Raw genomic sequence first — 15,688 nt, forward strand, 5'->3', positions numbered from 1 at the left:
TTGGAGGGGAAACTGGGAATGGAGAAATTCGCATGTAAATAAAGAAAATATCTAAAATTAAAAATAAAATAAAATAAAATAAAATAAAATAACGAGAGTGGTTTTTATTTGTTCTAATGGACCCCAGCTGATAGAGAAATGTACAATTTATTGCTTTGTACATTCTCTCACAGGGCATCTTCCTTTGGCATAAAAAGACAGGAAGTTTGTTTAGATTAGGAATCACCCTTCACTTAGCCCTCTGCCTACTGGAAGTGGTGCTCCCTGTGTTGCAAGTAGTCAGTGCATGTTTGATGATTGATAGTTATAAATCAAGAGATAAAGTTACTTCATCTTCTTAGTTTAAGAAGAAGCATTTTTAAACCTTTAATCTTCAAGCCCTCCAGGAGAGGAAATTCCTCAAGTGTTTATTTTAATTGTAATACGTCTGCTTGTTAACTTGTGCCAGAATCAGCTTTCTGTCAAGAAGTGCTTCCCACATAGACCCGATGGCAAGGATTTACACAAAGGAGAAATGCTTGAATCTGAGGGGAAAAAATGGTGATTTTGAAAATATGTGATAGAATGTTTTTTTCCTAAATAAGTCCCTGCTGTTTTCAAATAATCCAAATATTTGACTCATCTCTAGCTTAGTCCTTCTCTTACTGTGTGCGTGCATGTGTGTGTGTGTGTGTGTGTGTGTGTGTGTGTGTGTGTGTGTGTGTGTGTGTTGGGAGAAAGTTCAGTTTCTCAGTACATGTGAAAAATTTCTCACAAATACAAATGGCTACAATTTAAATCTTCCCAACAAAATTTAAGGTTTAAAATTCATACAAATACAGTATTTTGGAGCTCAGTGGCCTGATATTTCTGCTGGTCTTAGAAATGGATGGACATAGCACCTCGTGAACTAATGTTCAATCTTGATGTTCAATTGAACTGACGTTCAATACCTCTGATGGGAGACGGAAGTAAAGCAGAGGCACCAGGGATTATGAACAACAACACAGCGTGTTCCCAGTGAGCAATGGTCCAGCCTCTATGTCGATTATTTTCTTGGTTAGCATCTGCTTGATTTGTTATAGAACTACTCTGAACATTTGCCTGCTTTAACCTTTGTTAATTATTATAGTTGTTTATACCTCTAATTCTGAGCAAGTATACAACCTTCCAATTTTGATAATGACTACTAAGGTTTAATCCAGGTTTTATAAATGAAGGGCTTCATCTCACATCACCTGACAGAAATGAGTCACAAATCCCAGTGCCTACTTGTACTTCCTCCTCAATCTAAGTTAGTGGTTCCTATTGCTCCTTCCTCAGGTTACATAATTCACCAGAGCCATCATGGACCTTGTGTTTATGCTTTCTATAAAGAATAGTTCAGCAAGAGCCAAGCAGAAGACATACTCAGTAAGTTCTCTGCCCTATCTGGTACACACCAACTTTTCAGCAGCAGAGAGATGCAAGTAGAGCTACAAAGTCTAACCCTCTCAAGGACACCATACCTGGGAACCCAGCTGTGTGTCACCCTATTTGCATACTCAACATAACCTTCACCCAGGAACTCTAAAAACATTTTGGAATGCAGAGCCAAGAACCAAAACCCAAACTCAAACATGTGTTTTATTTACTATGCTATAATTACAAAAGAGGCAGAAGAACATCTATCTTGAAGATAAAAATTACGTAGACTCTATGTAATGAGATAGAGGCATGTAGTACATTGAAAGCTTCCAAACAAATGATGATTGTTGCTTTTTTCCCTTATGTAGATGCAAGGCTGATGAATTTCCTCACTGTACTGAGTCACATTAGGCACAGAATAAATGCTATTGCCTTGCTTCATAGCTTGAAGTACCGTATGACAAAATGGACTCCCCATCCCTTTCCCAAAGTCACCAATGACTTGTCTGTAATCATAAAATTAAAACCAGTCATGGGCCTTTACAGAACTCCTACTGCATTAGTGGCTGGAGACCAGTATCAATTATTCAGGATTTGTATACAAACATTTAAAGAGCCTGGAACTGAACCCTCTAGAAAAGTAAATTTATCTGTCACTCATTTCCAAATAACCCTGTGCTCTATACTAAATGGGTAGAAAATGGACATTCATAGAAGTACATAGATAGATATACGTATAAAACAATGACTGTACCTGGCCCTGGGTGACTCCATTTTGAGTTCAAGTAAAGGGACAAGAAGATTATGAATACTGATAATGCATGTAGACTCTGTCACCTTGTCTGTAGCCAACCATCAAGCACAAATTGACAAATTATCATCCCTACAGATACAAAAGTACTACTTATAACCCCCCAAGGTAGATGAGCATATTAAAATCTTATTAAAAATTATGTCTGAGGAATTAAAGGAACAGACTAAGAGGGTGCAAAACACCTTCACCTGACCTCATAAAGTAAAAAACAGCCACCACCACCCTGCTGAAAATGGCTTACTGATATGTCTAATGTCTAATCATCTGGCTGCCTAATTTATATGCCAGGAGATCAGCAGGCTGAAAACTCCCAGGTACCCTGTGTCTTCAGACCAATGGGATTTTAAGAGGCATTTGACTATACCTGTATTTATTTATTTATTTATTTATTTATTTATTTATTTATTTAGCATGTATTCATGTGCATACCTGCTCATGTGTGCACTTATGCCAGCTCATGTAGAAATCAAAGGACTACTTTTGAGAGTCTTCACTCCTACCATATAGGTTTTACCATAATGAATTAATTAACTAAGACAGCACAGCCTGTACTTTTACTTACCAAGCCATCTTGTTGGAATCATGTCTCCCTTTCTTAAGGTGGCATACTCAAATGGCTGTCTGACTGTCTTCCCATCTATCCATGAGTCTGACTGAATTCAAAATTGTGCCTTGCCTCTACAGTCCTCTACCTTATATACCTTGGAAGCTTGTGCTTAATGTTGAGACCTTGCAGGTCAGCTTTGTGCCTCCAGCAGCTCTCCAACTGATTCCTTCATATATTATTTAGCCACCTGCAGTGACTCTCCTTGCATCTGTATCCAACTGTATCCAAATTTCTGCCTCTTTGAACTCCCTGAACTCTGGCACTGCTTCTTTAACCCCTTTTCAGCCATTCAGTGGAATAGAATATTTTTTCACATATACATACCTATATATATGTGAAAAATATGCAAGTGGGGATACAATTCCTGTGGTATATGTGTGGTCTAAGTTAATATTCCTAATTAAGATTGGAATAAAATACCAGTGCTTGACAGCAGGCAGCTATCAAAGGAAAGTGGGAATACTTGGTAAATAGCAGTCAAAAAGAAAGAAAGAAAAAAAGTAGAACTTGTGAGTTTACTGTTTTTCAATAATACGCATTGTGGAAAAAGAAATGTGTTTCTATGTTTCTGGTGTAGGATATTTACAAAAGAATCCCAACTCCCTGACCAGCTGTACTTCTAAACTCTTGTAAACTTAGCCAGCTCCATTCCAGAGCCAGAAGGGAGGAGGCCAAGCCTTCCTGGGGAATTTCACTCCCCCCATGATGGAGATCTGCTGAGTTTGGCTTCTAGGTGGCACATGCTAAAGAATAGCCATTGGAATGGCCCTTGACTTCCAAGGTGAGATAGCAATCAGAAATCGCTTGGCAGAAAGAGGAATAAGCCATGGCTGTCTTCAGGGAGAGCCAGTTAGAGCTTCTTAGCTTGTTCCCCTAACTTTCTGGCAATCCCTGCTTCCAGGTTTCTCACTTCTTCTGTGTGTCTCTATCTCCCTTACCTCTCTTTTATCTTCTGTGTTTTCCTACCTCCCTGCCTTTCCAGCTCCTTAGCTCTAGCCTCAGTCCATCTTCATTTTCTCTCTCCTCCCACTCCACTGAATAAAGAACAGCAAACTCTCCACGTTTGACCCTTTCTTTTTCTAGAGTCCATTCATTTCTTCTGTTATGCTAATATAATTGATTGGGCTGCAGACTTCTATTCCATCAATCACAATCCAGCTGGGCCTTTGTAATAGGATGCTTCAGCCAGCTTGATTAGACTGGGGTGTTTCCCAAGACTCCACAGTCTCACAGAAGGCAGCCATCATAGGACAGCTTAATTCCACAGATGGTTAATTTCATTTTTTTAAGTGTCGATTTTTTTCCTAGTTTCTCTGAGGGAGGATAATTTATTTCTAAGATCCAGGAGCAGTTCATTGAGACCTCCCGTTTACCAACTATTGTAACTACACTCATTACCTATTGAGTGATTATTGTGTATCAATCATTGTGTTAAGGGCTTTTTGTAAGTTCATTGATTTAATTTTCACAGTAACACTGCGGGAGGCAAGAATTTATGGGGTTTTGTTTTTATTTATTTTTAATTGTTTACCTTTTTAAAAAGTATGTTTTGAGATTAACACAGTTCCCAAAGGCCCTGGCATGTAGTCAAGCTTGGACAATCTCTCCTTACTGGCTTCATGCTTTGCATGTGTTCGGCTGGACACACTTGCCCTGAAAGGTCAGTCCTCTTCATAACACAAGTCCTCATCCCAAGCCCTTTCTCTTCCCCTGTCCTGCCTGGTGTGAGGCAGGCATCACCACTCCCCCAGATACAGCCTTAATGGGAATTCACACAGAAACAGGGGCATTTTGTGATGTGGCCATTCTTATTTCATTTCAGTTGCTATGATAAAAGATTTGGACAAAAAGCAACTTGATGAAGAAAGAGGGTTTAGTTACCTTACAACTCTAGGTTATAGTCTATTATTGTGGGGAGATCAAGATAGGCCCTTAAAGCATCACGTCTATAGCTGAGAGCAAAGAGAAAATATATGCATATAAATGTATGGGTCTTTGCTTGCTTGCTTGATTATTCCCAAGTAGGTTTTCCCTCTCATATACCATTTAGGAACCCTTCACACCACCATTAGGGGATGGATAGGTCTTTCTATATCAATTAACAATCAAGACAACTCCCCACCGATATGCCCACAGGCCAACCTGACCTAAAATTCCCCAATTAAGACTCTTCCTAGGGGATTCTAGGTTATGTTGAGTTGATAGTAAAAAGTAACCAACACAGCAACCTACATTAAACTGAAACTTAGTGATATAGATGGTGCATTTAAGTGGCATATAGGGAATTCTTAAATAATCTAAGTATTAAGCACTTTTTGAATAGGAGATAGATACCCATATGTGCCCCAAAGAGACACTATCACTGAGACATAAGGATAAGAGTTATAAGGGCTCTGGAATTAATTTTACTGAGCCAAGCCTCTGAAATAAAAATGCACTTCTCCTTTGTAAGATCATATTTTCATATAACATTGGCTCTACACCTGTGAGTCACAACCCCTTTGGGGGTTGAATGACTCATTTACAGGGGTCACCTAAGACCATTGGAAAACACAGATATTTAAATTATGATTCATAATCACAGAAAAATTACAGTTATGCATAGCAATGAAATAATTTTATGTCTGGGGATCACCATAACATAAGGAACTCTATCAAAGGGTTGTAGCAATAGGAAGGTTGGAAAAAAACCTGTCACAGAGGAATATAGGAAGACATTCCTTGAAGAAGAATACTGTGAGACAATACAGGTCAACACATAAAATTACCCATTGCACATTGCTTCCCATGCCTGTCCAAAGCAAACCTTGAAATCCCAATTCCATCTTCATTCACTCTTTCCAGTCACTCCTCTTTATTGGAATGTGCCATTACCTCTGCCTCAAAGACATGTCGATGTTCAGCTGGAGTATAGCTCAAAGTTGTTCAATGGTGCAAAGCCTGAAATAGTTCCTCAGCACTGAAAAGCAACATGAAAATGAAGGTACAGATTTATAGAGTATTATTTATTTGATATTTGTTTATTTCTTATCGTTTATTATAACACTTTTTGGAGATACCTTTATGTTCACCCTGAGGTCTTGTGAGGCTATTTTTAGGGAAACTATTATACTCTTCCTTATTTTATATATAAGTAACATAACACTCATAGGTTAGAACCAAGTTAAGCATGTGTTTCAAAACTCCTACTTAATGCTTTCTGTTGTGTAAGCATGGAAGTGCTCAGGTGTGGGCAAATGTATTAACTTCTGAAAGTTGACTCTACCAATACCTGGGGACATGTAATAAGAAACAAACCATATATGGGGAAATAATTCTAGGAAAAAATCCAATTCTCTGGGGAAGTTGCCACTGCATTTTCTCACTTGAGAATTCCCTTGTAGGGTCCTTATAGTAAAGTGCCTTTTTTTATGGTGAGTTCAGCTACAAGCACTGGTTTGCCATACCCCATAGGTCTAGCTGAATATTTGGCCATTCACCTTGAGATGGAGCAAGCTCATAGATTTCCTTTTCTCCTTTCTGTCTCCTGGGAATGGTTCCATTCATAGAACAGTGTACCTCTTCTTTTCGTCCCTCACTGTTTCTAACGGAGAAGCCAATATCACCGCACAAAAGCTCACAGGTCTCTGGGGAAATTGACCACCTCATCTCTAATGGGGTCTTTATATTAAAGTGGTTGAATAGCTGAGGTGGGATATATCAGAGGGAAAGGAAATAAAGCCCAGAGTGAAATTGTTTAAAACAGTGCAAGCCTGGTGTGTTCCACAAAAAGATGCTATAAGAAGTTCTTGGAAAAACAATGGTTATGGATACAGCATAAGTTCTGTTAGCAATTTATCTCTATATCAGAGTATTAAAGTCTTGGCATAGTTCCTCAGTGTCAGGTTTTATAAACAACTTGTAATTTTTTTCACATAGCTTTTTCTTAATTTTGATTTTCTTAAGATATAGAAACTACTCATAGACCTAGTACGTCCTGAGAGCACTGATTTAAAGCACCTGTATAATGGCCTATTTTTAGACTGTCAGGTAATATCTAGAATTGCACCACTGGGAAGGAGGGAAAGTTAACTCAAAAGCACCTTGTAGCTATAAAATAATTAGTAGAGGCTGGCTGTTTCTTTTGAAACACTTCTTGAATTGCCCATAGCTACTAGAATTGACTGTTCGATAACCAGGAAGATTGAAACTATCCTACGCAGAGTTCTGGCTATCACCTATCTCTCTGCAAGAAGGTTTTCACTCTCGACTATGCCTTTCTTTTGCTGGCCTACTTCTAGCTGTTACTAGGAGTGCTGCACTATTCACATGACCCGTCTGCCTGTCTTCAAAGTCATACTGCTTCTGCCGAAATGGAATACCAGAAACAGGCAAATTTGTTTACTTAAAACAATATTTGGAGTCAAATAGTTAACAAGTTTTCTTACTGTTCTATCATTTTTGACATATAGACCTGGGTAACTTGCAATGTCTCTTCATGATTCCTAGATGGTTTCTGTTGTTCCAGGTAATCTCAACATTTAAAAAATTGCATGTTGCATAAGGATTGAATGTTGAACCTCAAAATTATTAGCCTTGTCCCAATACCTCACTTGGGATATTTACAAAAGTAATCAAGGGCTAAAGGCATTAGGTCAGCAGGTTAAGCTCTTGTTGAATAAATGTAAGGGTCTGAGTCTGGATTCTAAGAATTTGTGTAAAGTTGAACCTAGTAACTAATATCTATAATCCCAGCAATCCCTTAACAAGATCAGGGGTGGAGACAAGAGAATTGTTGGAAGGTCACAAGATAGCTATCGTACAGTGGCAATCAATAGCATCTTCCATAAATAAGTAAGTAAATAAATAAATAAATAAATAAATAAATAAGAAGAGAAAGGTGGTAGGCAAGGATTGACAGCAGAGTTTGTACTCTGAATGCTACATACTTGCTTTGGCACAAACATGCTCTCACTCACACACACTTCTTACACATGCATACAGACAAAGGAAAGAAGATAATCACAATAAATGGAGGTTACAAGTATCACCTAACAGAAAGAAGATATTTTGATGTAGATAACTCTCAAGACAAGGCATCTTGAGAGTTACATGAATAGGATGATCTCTCTCTTGAAACAAAGAAGAGAAATTATAATTCTCAGAAGAAACCAACAGTTCCAATATTTAATGTGCCTGGGGTCTTGAAGCCTCCCTGTTGTGAAAACTACTTAGTTTGTAACAGCAATTGCAGGAAACCAACATACTTCCTCACTTTACCTGGATGTACCTTACAAGCTGCCTTTCTATTTCTCACAATTAAATTATGAATTCCTGCTTAAGTAAATCAGAAGAAAGAAAAAGTGTTGGCTCAAGCAAACCCATACTGGGAACTAGAGTCATTTTCCCTTAGCATGTAAATCTCTCTCTCTCTCTCTCTCTCTCTCTCTCTCTCTCTCTCTCTCTCTCTCTCTCTCTCTCTCCCTCTCCCTCTCCCTCTCCCTCTCCCTCTCTCTGTCTGTCTCTCTCTGTCTCTCTGTCGCTCTCTGTCTCTGTCTGTCTCTCTCTCTCCTCTTTCTCTCTCTCTGTCTCTCTCTCCATATATATATATATACATATATATGTATATATACGTATATATACACACATATATATATGTATATATATACATATATATACATATATACATACATATACATATAAATATATATGTATATATATATATATACCTCTTTCTCTTTCTCAATCTCTATCTCTAATCTATCTCTATCTTTATCTATATTATCTATTAAGAGAACACGTGTGTATGTACATATGTATGTATGTGTGTATATGTATGTGTATGTATATAGATATATATACATATATCTACATATTTACACACACGTGTATATGTAAAGTCACCAGAAACACCATAATCCTGGATATGTCAATAAGATGCAGAAAGAATGCCTTTTAAAATGTTAGCACATCCAGACATTTTAAGCACTAAGTGAGATCCAAAGACTTCAATGGCAATCTGTGAGGGAAAGATCTCTATTTTGACAAAATGAAGGAGAAAGGAAGGAAGGAAGGAAGGAAGGAAGGAAGGAAGGAAGGAAGGAAGGAAGGAAGGAAAGAAGGAAGGAAGGAAGAAAGGAAGAAAGGAAGGAAGGAAGAAAGGAAGGAAAAAAGAAAGAAAATTAGAGAAAGAGAAGCAAAAGCTGGAGAGAAGTATGAGACAGAAGTCAATGGAGATCGCAAAAAGAAAAGAAGTGAGGTGTCAGGTGAGAAGAGGAAAGAGAAATAACAGGCAGCTTTAGCAGTTCAGGAATCAGCAGGGATTAATCAAAGATAATTTTAGTGGAGAGGCAGTGTAAATGAAGTATGTTGAAGTGTATATTTCAATAGGTTGATATGCAAATCAAAGGTAAAGAATTAAAGTTACACTGTCAGAGTCATCCCTCATCCTATGTTTCTGGTCTCTCAGTAATAAGGATGCACATGTGGAAGGCAGACCCTGAAAGAAGACTGTGTTTACAAAGGTGTTGGCGTGGCTGCCCCTGTCACTGCTAGCTCTTTGAATGGAAGCCATGCTACAAAAGTTCAGGATAAAGAGACTCAGTGGAAGAGGCTTATGCAAAATGTATTTAAAACCTTCTTCCCAAGAGAACAACAATATGCTGTTGATTCATACTAGTCAAGCAGACCTCTCCCATTCTTGTTGCCTGTTTGTTGAAGGGTCCACATTTCTTCAGTAACCCTGGTCTTTTCCGATTTGCTCCCTTATTTTACTCGAGCTAGCACGCATACTCTGAGCACTTCTTGCTGTATCAGCTCTACCTACCAATTTGGAGCAAATTGGCTCATGGAAATTCAGAGCTTTCTAGGATACCAGATCGTCTGCTACTCACAATGTAGTCACGAAGTCTTCACTCTTCATGTGAGCTCCACAACTGGATGGTTTAACTCACCTCTTAAGTTATGTCTTCCCGTTTGGCCATAAAATAAGTTTCTCCCCAACTATCTTGCATTGTGGCTTATTTCTTAACCACTTAAAAACTAAAATGGTTACTTGTGATACTATGCGGTGGGCTTTCTTGTTTTCCTGACTGCTTTCCTTACTTTCTCGCGGAGCTACCAAGACTGGGTTTCTTCTACAAAGAATAGCTTCTCTACAAATTACAATAATCCCAGCACAAAAGAACATATTTCACACTGCTTTCCCCAGTTCTTAAAAAGTACCTGATAGCCATATGGGGAACTTTGATATTCTTCTGCATCCCAGAGTAATTAAATATCAGTCATGTTCACAGTAGAGATAGTTATTGCTGTGCCTGTCATTAACGGTGGTTGAATTAATAATTCTTACAAGCATTTGCAACTTCAGTTTGTTCACTATTGGGAATCCTCTTTTTTTTTGCAATATTTATTACAATATGTATTTTTCAATACTTCAAACCCAAGCAGTGGTTCTTATTATCAGTCACATAATAAGAACTAAATAAATTTTGGCTAGATGAGTAGAAAAGATGAATGGATTAATACTTAAGATTTGCTGAAGAAACAAGGCTGAACTTAAAAGTCTTCAGTGTCTTACTCATGAAATCATGAGTACTTGTCCTTCCTTGCTAAGAAGCCACTTCACTCAAATTAAGTCTAGTGCTATGTGCTTTTACACAATTCACACATTTTTCCACAAGCATTTTGAAGTTCCAGCCTTCCCTCTGGCTTCCCAGATTGCAGATATCAAAACTGTATTGTAGCAGTTGGAGACTGTACAGATTCCTAAGTTGAGTGGTCTTTATAGGAACATACAATTACCCTAACTAAAATTAAATCAAAACTGCTCAATGGCTAAGCCCAATATGTGATGCACACCATTGCTTCAATGAGCATCAGCCAGGATTTCTCACAGATGAGGTTACCATTTGTGATGTAAATTAAAATGTTTTAGACTATATTTTCAACTCTTTGGAGACCAGTCACCTGGCTGAGGTCTCAGGGAAAAAGTGAATGTACCCCATCAAAGACAAACTGGAATCCACCAGTGTAGGTGGTGATCCAGAAGTTAAACAGAAATAGAACCCCTAAGATTAAACAGTACCATACATTGTTCAGCACCTGAAATCTAGAGTCTATGTCCTATGTGCTAGAAAAACTGCTGCCTCTGAACTTGCCTGACGTACAGGCTCTGTAGTTCAGTACTAAAAATAAAAGCTAAAGGAAGAGATTCAGTGAGAGTTTTCACTGTAGCTTAAGGACTGCTCCATCCTACATTGGATCAGCAACAATGAGCATGAATCACATATGACATTCTTTGCCAGTTTTCAGAGAAAGGAATATATATTTCCCATATTACTTTCAAATCTCATTCATTTCTGACCAGTATTAATTTAAGACTATTCTGAGAGGAAGGCTATGGAAAATAATTTATGGATCTATTACTATAAATAAATCTCTCCCGAATTTAGTTGCTTATAGGAAAATCACTGAGCTTACTTTCTCAAAGTGTGTAGGACCAGAGATTTCAGGGATCTTGGATGGATGTTTCTGCTATGGGATTTCTTTGGAAGCTGCTATAAAGCAGTAGATAGCTTTGAAAGAGCAAGAAGTCAAACTTGTCTAGGGACTTCAGCTCAGGCCCCTGGTGGGTGGTCTGCCTGTGTGGCATTCTTGTGAGATGTGGGCTGTTAACACACAAGCTGAAGACTTCAAGAGCAAGTGTTCAGTGAACAAAACAGACTGGCATGGTTTCTTAAATTTGAGCCTTGGAAGTCAACACAGCATTATTTTTCACTTTAATGTATTGTTTCAAAAGTCAGAAAAGTCCACCACGATTCAAAGTGGGTGAGATGAGAGTCCACCTCTTCATTGTAGAGGAGCAGAAGGGAGAGGAAATATCTTACTCCTTTCTTTCCACAGGTACAGTCACAACAAAACCAGCTCTTGAATTTTTCCTCCTTCTTAATTTTTGAAGCCAAAGAACAGCAATAAACATGGAGTTAATGATAATTCGGTTTGTAGTTCTTGACATAATTGGGATAGATCTCAAAGTGTAGTCCCAATAATCCCCACTATAAATATTTTTTCTAACATTGAGACAATTAATATTGAGAGAATGAATCAGAGAAAGAAATGAAGCCCACACAAAAAGCCATCATACAGTAATTACCGTTCGAGCCTCTCTGCTTTGGTTGACTCGTCTGTGAAATGAAGGCACCATATTCCAAATGACCTTACTTGATCTTTTGCATTATTTATTGAGTCTAAAATAAATACGATCATATCAAACCCTCTTTTCAAAATGCAGAACTGCTAGCTATTTTTTTATAACATAACAGAGCAAACTGTTGTCTTATAAAAATGATAGATGCGGTTGCTTTTTCCCAGATTGGATCCTTGAATGAAAGAAGTAAGGAGCAATATTAAGACACATAACTCTGGACCCCCTCTTATCTTTTCATTTTCAGACATATACAGTGCCTTTTATCTAAAGCAAAGTAATACATGACTCAAAAATAAACCAATTTCAAGAAATGGAGAAGAATTAATAAAATATTTACTATTCAAAAGAGAAAAGAAAGCTGTGATAATTCTCTACATTTCTCTTCATTATAGTCCTCCAGAATGTTTGTGCATATGGATCACAAATGAATCCTGGGAAGAACAAGCAGAAGGTTTTGATTAAATGGCATGTTGAATAAACAATTCTGAGACATTTTAATGAGGTCAGATAAAATGCTGTACTGAAAAGAAATATTAATTTTTTTTTTTTACTTTGGGGCTTCTAGCCTTAAATGATTTCCTGCAGATCTGAACTCTGTATCTCCTTGCTGTGCCATTATCTGAATCCTCTTGCTAATTTTGCTGTCTCAGATGACCCATGATTCTTTAGCACAGAGAATTCCACTGCAGGATTTCAGAAAATTATTGAGATTGTTCTAATGAACTCTAAAAACAAAATAAAACAAATAAATTAAAAAAAAAACTGTGTAAAGCCCAATGCATTTAGTCTTTCCCTTATAGAGATTTTAAAAAATAAGGTTAAATAATATGCCTGTAGCCTCATGTCATACTATCAAAATACTACTTTTTGGTCATGTTATCTAATAGTCCAGAGACATATGAATTACAAAAGTCAATTCAGAATTTTTGATACCCAAATCAAATATTATATAAGTGAAATATATGGACCAAGTTAATTTGATCAGCATGCAACATGTCCTAGGTTTGACCTTAATAAGGTTAGCTTGGAAATGGAACATAGTTATTGGAGAAAGGACCTTTGTCTCTGTCAGTTATAGAGAGAAAATTTGAGTTGTGAACATTGTGGTCCTAAAATGTAGAGAGCATATTCAAGGTTAATGTAAAAGAGTAAGTCCATGAAAATAGTCAACCAGAGTCGAATGAATTCTGGGTACTCTAAAAAGAAAAATTTCAGTTGAGACATTGGCAAGTATTCTCCACAGAGAAGAGAGAAATGTGCACTTTCAAAATATCTACTGACTTAGGGCAGGGTTCAATACAAGATCCCCAGTTGCCTGGCCAATGAAGGGCTGAGTCCTGAATGGCCAGAAGCAATAGATCTAAGGAGACAAGGAGTTTCACCATGGGGTTGGAGACAGGATGGTTTAAAATGTCAAAGGAAAATAGAATTAGGACACATTCTTCTCACAAGGTCTTCACTCCTTGGGGAAATCTAATGCTGTACTTAAGTGGGCCAGTGAGAAATCTGACCAGTGAAGCAAACAAGATTCAGTAAGGGCAACAGGGTATACTGAACATGCATGGAAAAGATGAGAACCCAAATGGATGCTGGCCATAGGAAAGGAAAGTGAAATGGTGGAGAGGAAGAAGTTACTGCAGATACATAGACAGAAAGCAGAAGCCATGTGGGAATGTTACTACTGTCACTTACCAAAAAGCATAAGAAGTGGATATTTTTCTAAAGAAAATAATTCATTTGATTAAAATATCTCTGCAAAATGGAACTAATTAAGTTTGCTAGCTATTGAGCTAACTTAAATATAAAATATCAGATTCATCTTCAGTTTGTATACATATCTGCCTATATAGCAATAATCCACAGTTATGCATCTAAACTGTGTTTACTAAGTTGTAGCATCTTGATTGCAAGCTTCTAAAGGACCGTTATGCTTTTCAGCATGACCATCCTTGATTGATGTGAGCCTTGGATGGCCCAAACCAAAGTAAAATCATCTGAAGTGCTATCTTTTTTCCATCTTTTCTCTACTTTCATTTGCATCTATTCAAAAATAATATCTTCTCTTATATAAGCCTCCTGCAGATCTGTCAGTGTGACCCAGCATGACAACAGACAAATCTGGGGACATCCTGGACATAATTTAGAAATGACCCATGTCCTTTCTCCTTCAGCCTACAGATCCTTCATGTCTCCATTCAGCCTGGGTTCTACCTCTAAAGCTTTTGTTCCCACACCACAACTTCTGCCAGCCAGTGATGTTTCAAAAGCTTGTCTCTTACTAATTGCATTTACATTTCACTAACATCCCAGCCCTCTGCAACCAGAAAAGGCCACGGAGTGAAACTTGTGAGAGAGTTCAGAAAGGCCTATCCCAGACTTCCAGTAAAGCAACAGTAGGCCATTGTTATTCAATGCAGAAATGATACTTAAAATACAATGCTTTATCTTTTATTTGTATATTTTCATGTGTACAGTATATGAGTAGTGTATTGTATACCTAAATGTATGTAACCTGTGAATGTGGTACACATATTTGTATGTGGAGCTAAAAGAACTTTGCCTTCTATCATTCTCCACCTCTATTTTGAGACAGGATCTCCCATAAAACCTGAACTCACTGATATGTTAGACTCTCTGGCCAACAACTTCTGATGATCTGCCTGCCTCATGACTCTTCCCACCTTCTGCCCCATACCACTAGTGCTGCAGTCATGTGGCCCCATGTGGCTTTTATATAGGCGACAGGGATCTGAACTTTTGCTCCAGGTATCTCCACAGCCCAGAGTTACTTTGTAAACCTAGGATTACTTGGATATACTACAAACAGCTCATTCCTTCTGACAGGGAGTTCATTGTGAGAGAAAATGTGAGATGACTTCATCTATGCCATTGATTCCTGGTCAAAACAGTGATCTTTCCCCTAAAAAAAAAAAAAAAACAAAACAAAACTCATCAAACCATAGATTTACTTATGGTAAGCCTCTGTTCTACGTGTGCTCTGTAAAAAGAGTGAGCTTTGTTGGTATTTTTAGTTTATGGCTAAAGGATGCAACCTAAAGTTCTAAGGGATAATGATGCCTTGAAGAAAAAAAAAAAGTACTTTTTTTTCTTTTTATTGTAACACTCAAATCTCTAGATTTGTAATTTGACCTTGTTCTTTTCATTTTGTTCTCTGTGTGTCTCTCTATCTAGCAAGAGTCAAGTCTGTAGACATTTCTGTATGTACTTGCAGTTCAGGAAATTTATTCCATTCTGTGTACTAGCCAGCCATATAACTAGAGACTAAAATATAATTGCTTTAATTTACTTGTTTTGTGTTTTGCATCAAAGCGCATGAAACATGACAATAGAGCCTTTGGCTCCTAGGATTACTGTATCATATGGAACTCTTTCTTTCTGGTCACACTTAGTTGATGAGCCATATGGCACCGATGTATTGAGAAAAGTCTGAGCAAGCTTTTCCAAATAGGAAATATTACTCAGATTTCCCTAATTTATGCAAATGAGGCCATTCATTTTCCTACCTAATCCTCTCTGGAGATGCTCCAAAGTTTGAAATGAAAGAAATTCTTCTTTCAATATATGTAATCCGAATTAATTGCTTTTGACAGCAAAGGGTGGGATGGTAGATACTGCAGTAGTTAGCCCTTTAATCAGCTCACCTCAGCAGCAAGCTTAGCCATGCAGCTCTCTG

General features: G+C 37.7%; 1 long non-coding RNA gene across 1 annotated transcript in view; it reads right to left on the reverse strand.

The window, feature by feature from the left end:
* The window catches only part of LOC116100586, a 110,955-nt gene that overhangs the window by 64,330 nt on the left and 30,937 nt on the right, over window positions 1–15,688 (reverse strand). The window contains exon 3 of the long non-coding RNA XR_004122657.1: window positions 5,682–5,766. This is a non-coding gene — a long non-coding RNA (uncharacterized LOC116100586). The remainder of the gene's footprint in view (window positions 1–5,681; window positions 5,767–15,688) is intronic.

This window comes from Mastomys coucha, unplaced genomic scaffold, assembly GCF_008632895.1.
Source record: "Mastomys coucha isolate ucsf_1 unplaced genomic scaffold, UCSF_Mcou_1 pScaffold21, whole genome shotgun sequence".
Taxonomy (NCBI): Eukaryota; Metazoa; Chordata; class Mammalia; order Rodentia; family Muridae; genus Mastomys; species Mastomys coucha.